The 8,070-nt window shown below is 46.4% G+C and overlaps 1 protein-coding gene across 1 annotated transcript in view; it reads left to right on the top strand.

Annotated features, from left to right (window-relative positions):
• Positions 1–8,070, top strand: part of LOC306842210 (ryanodine receptor 2-like) — a gene marked incomplete at its 5' end in the record, with an annotated part of 116,349 nt that overhangs the window by 15,829 nt on the left and 92,450 nt on the right.

The raw sequence follows: 8,070 nt of genomic DNA, 5'->3' as shown, positions 1-8,070 counted from the left end.
GAGACAGACGGGGAGGGAGACGGGGAGGGAGACGGGGAGACAGACGGGGAGGGAGACGGGGAGACAGACGGGGAGGGAGATGGGGAGACAGATGGGGAGAGAGACGGGGAGACAGACGGGGAGGGAGACGGGGAGACAGACGGGGAGAGAGACGGGGAGGGAGACGGGGAGACACACGGGGAGGGAGACGGGGAGACAGACGGGGAGACAGACGGGGAGAGAGACGGGGAGAGAGACGGGGAGACAGACAGGGAGAGAAACGGGGAGAGAGATGGGGAGAGAGACGGGGAGACAGACGGGGAGAGAGATGGGGAGACAGATGGGGAGAGAGACGGGGAGACAGATGGGGAGAGAGACGGGGAGACAGACGGGGAGAGAGACGGGGAGAGAGACGGGGAGACAGACGGGGAGGGAGACGGGGAGACAGACGGGGAGGGAGACGGGGAGACAGACGGGGAGGGAGATGGGGAGAGAGACGGGGAGACAGACGGGGAGAGAGACGGGGAGACAGACGGGGAGGGAGACGGGGAGACAGACGGGGAGAGAGACGGGGAGACAGACGGGGAGGGAGACGGGGAGACAGACGGGGAGACAGACGGGGAGAGAGACGGGGAGACAGACGGGGAGGGAGACGGGGAGACAGACGGGGAGACAGACGGGGAGACAGACGGGGAGCCTCGACCTCACAACCATTATGCAAAGACAAACGGATCTAGCAAACCTGCTTGTAATGCAGCAGAGACAGGCTTCACTTCCAAAAAGAGAAGTGCCTGTATTCAATGGTGATCCTTTTTCTTTCCGACCATTCATACAAGCTTTCAAGCATAACATCGAGGAAAAGGCCAACAGCGATGAGGATCGACTGTACTTTTTGGAGCATTACACTTCAGCACAGCCAAATGAGTTAGTTCGAAGCTGTTTTCATATGAATGCCACAAGTGGTTATGCTGAAACAAAACGCCTGCTTAAACATCACTTTGGTGATGACTTCAAAATAACAACAGCTTACATTGACAAGGCCTTGAACTGGAACTCAATACGAACAGATGATGGAAAGGCTCTTCACAGCTACGCTCTTTACTTAAGAAGCTGCGGCAACGCAGTCCAAGATCTTCCATACATGACAGAACTGGACCTGCCTTCTAACATGAAGCAACTGGTTTCAAAACTCCCGTTTAAGCTTCGAGAAAAATGGAGATCTGCTGTATGCGACATAATGGAAAGAACGCAGCAAAGACCAAGGTTTCAAGATCTGATAACCTTTATTGAAAGACAAGCCAAAATCATTCAAGATCCTGTGTTTGGAGACATTCAAGATACAACTGGAGGTGAAAAGTTAAGAAAACACAAAACTGACTCATTGTACAATAAATCAAGCAGCAAGAAAAGTTTTGTCACCGCAGTTACTCCAGTTATAACCCGCACAGAACCCAACATGGTCCATAACACAAAAGTAAGAGGAGAAAAATTACAGTGTACCGGTACAGTCAACAAGGATGCTTTTATAAGGCCTTGTGCATTCTGCCAAGGAGATCACGTGATGGAAGCATGCCGAGCTATGTCAAAGATTTCTCACAAAGAGAAAATTGAGTTTCTGAAGAAACATGGACTCTGCTTTGGCTGTTTGATTAAAGGTCACATGAGTAAAATGTGCAAAAATCGCCTTACCTGTCATTCCTGTGAAAAGAAACATCCCACTGTACTGCATATTAAAAACTTTAATTCAGCAGACATTACAGAGAAAGAGAAACAAGCACCCATCAAGAACAATCCTGTTACCATCGCTATGGTCTCAACTGAGCACACAGGGGCCAGGAAAACGGATCATAGACTGGCAGTCGTACCTGTAAAAGTGAAAACCAACAAAGGCAGCTGTGTCATACAAACATATGCCTTCCTGGATCCCGGCAGCACTGCAACATGTTGTACTGAGGAACTAATGGAACAGTTATCTGTGAGAGGAAAAAAAACTGAGATTCTACTGCGAACAATGGGACAAGAAAACCCTGTGAAAACCTATACCTTAGGCGGACTGGAAGTTAGCAGCCTAGATGACAGCGACTTCATAGAACTTCCAGAGGTCTTCACACAGAATGCTATTCCTGTTAGTCGAGAGAACATTCCTACAGAGACAGATATAAAAGGATGGCCTTACCTGAAGGACGTTCACCTAAACTCCATCAGAGCAGAAGTTACACTGCTGATTGGTGCAAATGTCCCAAAAGCAATAGAGCCAATAAAGGTCATCAACAGTCAAGGCGATGGGCCCTATGCAGTCCTAACATGCTTAGGCTGGACGACAAATGGACCGCTCGGAAGCATTGCACAAGCAGATATGCATGGCCGACCGTGCATCACAGCTAACCGTATTTCCGTGTCAAGATTGGAGGAACTGCTAGTCCAACGACACAATCAGGACTTCTCCGAGTTGGCCTACAACGAGAAACAAGAACATTCGTTTGAAGACAAAAGGTTCCTGAGGATGGATAGATAGATAGATAGATAGATAGATAGATAGATAGATAGATAGATAGATAGATAGATAGATAGATAGATAGATAGATAGATAGATACTTTATTGATCCCGAGGGAAATTCAGGGCATCCAGTAGCAGTATACAGACAGGCAGGACACAAGACACAAGACATTGGTTACAGTACAAAACATCGGTTACAATGCAATACACACCCGCTGTTCCCCCTCCCCTCTGTATACAATAATCCCCCAAACAAGATTTAGCAGCCCCTATGTGACTAAGAGTAAAGGTTAAACCTGTGCAGTTGGCATTAGCATTAAACTTAAACTTATATAGCATAATTGTAAGAAACTGCAGAGCAATTCCCCTCCACACCACAAGGAGACGCCTTGCAGTTTAAAGTTGTAAAGGGCAGAACCTCCTCACCTATAAATAGGGGTCAGAAGAAGCTCTTCTCCCTTTTGTTCACAAACATTTCTATAATGGACTGCTGTTTGCCATGTGTCTTTTGACCACGACCAATGTGAGTAAAAGATTTCTTTCTACTTTGGATTGTTTAAAGGATTGACATTTATTATTTGACTGATAATTATTAGACAACTGAAGTACTTAATTTGAAGATTGTGCATATGATTTGTTTGAATAAATACTGTAATGAATTCATTTATTTTTCCTTTAGAACCATGGCAATCAGCAGTTCAACTGAAGAGTAATATATGTTAAAATAAAAGGATTTAATTGAACAAAAACTCAGTTTCCTGGTGGTGTGTGGCTCCAGTCGAACAATAACCTACAATAATGTACCTAACCCGTGAGGAGAGAAAAACATGTGTGCTGTGTGTGCTGGGTGTATGTACAGAGGTCTTTGAGTTTATGCCCGAGGTGTGAGTACAGTCGTTAAACAGTCGTTAAAACAGTGAGCAGTGATTAGCATTAAGTGTCCTAAACAAAGAGGTGAGACCAGGGATGATTCGGGTGATTGCTATTTAAGTACCCAACTATTGAGGAGCAGATTAGCATTAAGTGTTGAAGACAATAGAGTGAAACTTGACCTAGTTAGGGTGATCATGTCAACCCTTACAGATGTAGCATAACAATACGGTAGGGTGGAACCAGATGATTAGAGTGATTATCGTTAAAGTGACCTGTGCTCAGTAAGGTGACCATCAATATGCGTTAAAGTGTCCAACTGGGGGCTGACTCTGAGGTCAGCAGTGCAGATGAGGAGTTAGAAAAAGGTGAAAAAAAGAGTCCAGGGTTCACTGTGTGCTTCTTCCCTGCCGTGACAGTGAAGTGTTGTACAGTCTGATGGCCTACAGGGGGACAAAAGAGTTCTTGAGTCTGTCCGTGGAGCACGACTGTGACAGCAGTCTGTCACTGAACATGCTCCTCTGCCCGGTGAAGGTGCTGTGCAGAGGGTGGTGTGTGTTGTCCATGATGGAGAGCATTTTGTCCAGAGACCTCCTCTCTACCACTGTCACCAGTGAGTCCAGCTCTGTACCCACCACAGAGCCAGCCCTCCTCACCAGTGAGTCCAGCTCTGTACCCACCACAGAGCCGGCCCTCCTCACCAGTCTGTCCAGGCGTGCTGCGTCCCTCTTCTTGCAGCTTCCTCCCCAGCACACCACTGCGTAGAAGAGGACGCTGGACACCACAGACTGGTAGAACATCTGCAGCAGCTTTTTGCAGATGTTGAAGGACCCCAGCCTTCTCAGGAAGTACAGACGACTCTGTCCCTTCCTGCAGGTAGTGTCCATGTTAGGCGACCAGTCCAGCTTGTCATCCAGCTGCAGCCCCAGGTACCCGTTAGTTACCCAGATACCCAGATAGTTAACAATTCAATCACAAAGAAAGACGGCCATTATGAAATACGACTTCCATTTCGCCAGGATAACATATGTCTACCTAACAACAGAAAGGTGGCAGAACAAAGAGCACTAAGTCTTACCAAAAGATTCAAGAAAGACGAAGCATTTCAGAATGATTACATTGCCTTCATGAATGACGTCTTGAAGAAAAGATACGCTGAAAGAGTACCTGAAGAACAGCTCACCCGGAACGACAGAAGACTGTGGTTTATTCCTCACCATGGCTTCTACCACAAAAGAAAAAAGACAATCCGGGTGGTCTTTGACTGCTCCTCTTCCTTCCAAGGTACGTCCCTGAACTCGGAGCTGCTTCAAGGTCCTGACCTTACGAACACCTTGTTGGGTGTACTCCTCAGATTCCGACAGGAACCAGTAGCAGTGATGGGGGACATTGAAGGAATGTTCCATCAAGTAAGGATACCCAAGGATGATACAGACTTCCTTAGATTCCTGTGGTGGCCTGGCGGTGACACCAGTCAACCACTGGCAGAATACCAAATGATGGTACATCTGTTCGGAGCAGTCTCATCTCCGAGCTGAGCTAATTCCGCACTGAAAAGAACTGCCGACGACAATGAAGGGAAACGTGGCACTGAGACCCTCAACACCATACGTCGCAACTTCTATGTGGACGATTGTCTGAAGTCTGTCTCCACAGAAGGACAAGCAGTCTCTCTAGTACAGGAGCTGAGAGCTACATGTGCCACTGGTGGATTCAAGCTCACCAAGTGGACCAGCAACAGTCGATCTGTCCTTGCTGCTGTTCCAGCAGAAGAGAGAGCTAAGGAGGTAAAAGATTTGGATCTCGACAGAGACAAGCTGCCTGTAGAGAGAGCCCTCGGCATGAGATGGAACATAGACTCTGACACATTCTTCTTCATGATAACCCCTAAACAACAGTCAGTTACGATCCTCTTGGATTTCTAGCACCTGTTCTGCTTACAGGAAAAATTATACTCCAAGAACTCTGCAGGCTGAACTGCGGATGGGACGAAGAAGTTCCAACAGCCTTTGCAGAAAAATGGAAAGACTGGCTGAAAAATCTTGACCTGATCCATAATCTGAAGGTCAACAGATGCTTAAAACCCTCAAACATCAACATCTGTAGCGCCCAGCTGCATCACTTCTGTGATGCAAGTGAGCGAGGTTACGGGACAGCCACCTACCTGAAAATGACGAGCAGCAATGGATTAGTTTACACATCATTCGTGATGGGAAAGGCAAGAGTTGCCCCCTTGAAGGTGGTAACGATCCCAAGGCTAGAGCTTGCAGCCGCTGTCCTTGCCGCTAGGATCGACAGAATGCTAAAAAGAGAATTCGAGTTAAATCTCACCGACTCGGTCTTTTGGACAGACAGCACCTCTGCCCTGAAGTACATCCTAAATGACACACAGAGATTTCAGACTTATGTGGCAAACCGTGTATCTACCATCGGAGATCTAAGTCACAAGTCACAATGGCACCACATAAGAACCGAACTCAACCCAGCGGATATTGGATCAAGAGGTACTACAACTGAGACTTTCCTCAGAGAGGGACGCTGGCTAAAAGGTCCTGACTTCCTTCTGCAACCTGAAACGGATTGGCCAGTGCCTGCTCAAGTACCACTTGTAATCTCCGACACTGATCCGGAGATCAAGAAACCTGCTGCTATCTTCGCTACAATTGCTTTGAAAAGCCAAGGCCCTTTGACTCGCTTCATTCAGCACTTCTCATCATGGGACAAACTGATCCGATCAGCAGCATGGCTCCTGAAAATCAAATGGATTCTGAAAAAACAGAGTTTACAGAAAAAAGCAGGTCACACACAAATATCCGTAAAAACTAACATTACTGAACAACTATCAGTGGAGGATCTTACCAAGGCAGAGGAATCTCTTATGTCCTATGTCCAACAGCAATCCTTTCAAGACGAGGTGATTGCTTTACAAAGGAACCAATCTGTGAAAAGGAGCAGTAGGATCTACAAACTAGACCCTGTCCTCCAGAACGGAATCCTGAGAGTCGGAGGCAGGCTGAGCAGGTCGGCAATGTCGGAGGAAACTAAACATCCGGCCATTCTGCCCAACGACAGCCATTTCTCAGGTCTACTCCTGAATCATATTCACTCTTTAGTAGGTCATTCTGGACGAAACCAGATGCCATCAAAGCTCAGAAAGAAATATTGGATCATCAAAGCCAACTCAACTGCTAGAAAGATAACCCGCAACTGCGTAATCTGCAGGCGATGGCATAGTGCTGCAATGAAACAGAAGATGGCCGACCTACCCCTTATACGCATAACACCTGACTTACCACCCTTTACTCACACCGGTCTAGACTACTTTGGTCCCATTGAAGTGAAGAGAGGCTGTAGCAAAGTAAAAAGGTACGGAGCCCTGTTTACATGTCTTGCCAGTAGAGCCGTACACCTGGAGATGGCTTACTCCCTAGATACAGACTCCTGTATCTCAGCACTCCGAAGGTTCATCTGCAGAAGGGGTCAAGTAAAGGAAATTGTCTCTGATAATGGGACAAACTTCGTTGGCACGGAACGTGAACTCAGAGAAGCACTCGCTAACCTTAAACTGAACAAGATCCAACAATCGATGCACACCGAAGGTATCAAGTGGACATTCAACCCTCCTTATGGTTCCCACCATGGAGGTGCATGGGAGCGCCTCATCCGAATAGTTAAAAAGATCCTTTACTCCATCACAAAGGAACAAACCATGGATGATGAATGCCTGCAAACAGCTCTGTGTGAAGTGGAAGCGGTCATCAACGACCGCCCCATCACAGTGATATCTGAAGATGCGACAGATCCAGAACCTCTTACGCCTAATCACTTGCTTCAACTAAGAGGAATGCCCATTCTTCCACCTGGACTCTTTGAAAAGGGTGACATCTATTCCAGAAGAAGATGGAAACAGGTCCAATACATATCAGACCTCTTCTGGAAACGTTGGACACGGGAGTACCTTCCACTGATGCAGGAGAGACAGAAATGGAACGAGGTAAAAGGAAACCTGAAGGTTGGAGATATAGTGCTGATCATCGATGAAAGCTCACCACGCAATTCCTGGCCTATGGGACGCATCATGGAAACCTTTCCTGACAAGAGAGGACACGTGCGTCGTGTCAAGGTCAAGACCCAGAACGGCACGCTGGAGAGGCCAATTACGAAGCTGTGCTTCCTGAAAGACATGACCTGACAGACCCGACACACCTGACAGACCGACTTACTCGACTAGGTCCTTAAGTTGACTATTATAAATTGCTTTAATACCTTCAAATCATGATTAATTTGAGCTAAGAAACTAAGAAGGATCAAATAACATTTTCTCCTGTATATGTGTACATATAGTAAACCAGCTGGCTGGTGTTATCTAATTATCCTGCAGAATATTACAAATTTAAGTCCTGATAAAGGAATATTTACCATGCATTTGTTTTGTGATGAACTCCGAAAGGATAACTTAATTTTCTCTCCAGGATGAACTTTTGACTTTGGTGAACTGTTCGAACTCTTGAAGATTTTTTCTTTTTCTTCTCTTCCCCTTTTTACCCAAAGACAATCTTGAGTTAATGGCTTCTTTATGATTTTATTTTGATATGAATTGTCACATAATGGCCAATTGGGGGCAGAGTGTTGAAGCCATTTATCTATTCGCTCCCATCTGTTATTATTTCAATGTACTTGTCATGGTTGTTATTATGAGTGGGCATGGCTACCTGGCATCGGGG

This window comes from Symphodus melops (assembly GCF_947650265.1).
Source record: "Symphodus melops genome assembly, chromosome: 21".
Lineage (NCBI taxonomy): Eukaryota > Metazoa > Chordata > Actinopteri > Labriformes > Labridae > Symphodus > Symphodus melops.
Note: the sequence above shows the minus strand (reverse complement) of the source record. Positions and strands in the feature narration are given on the sequence as shown.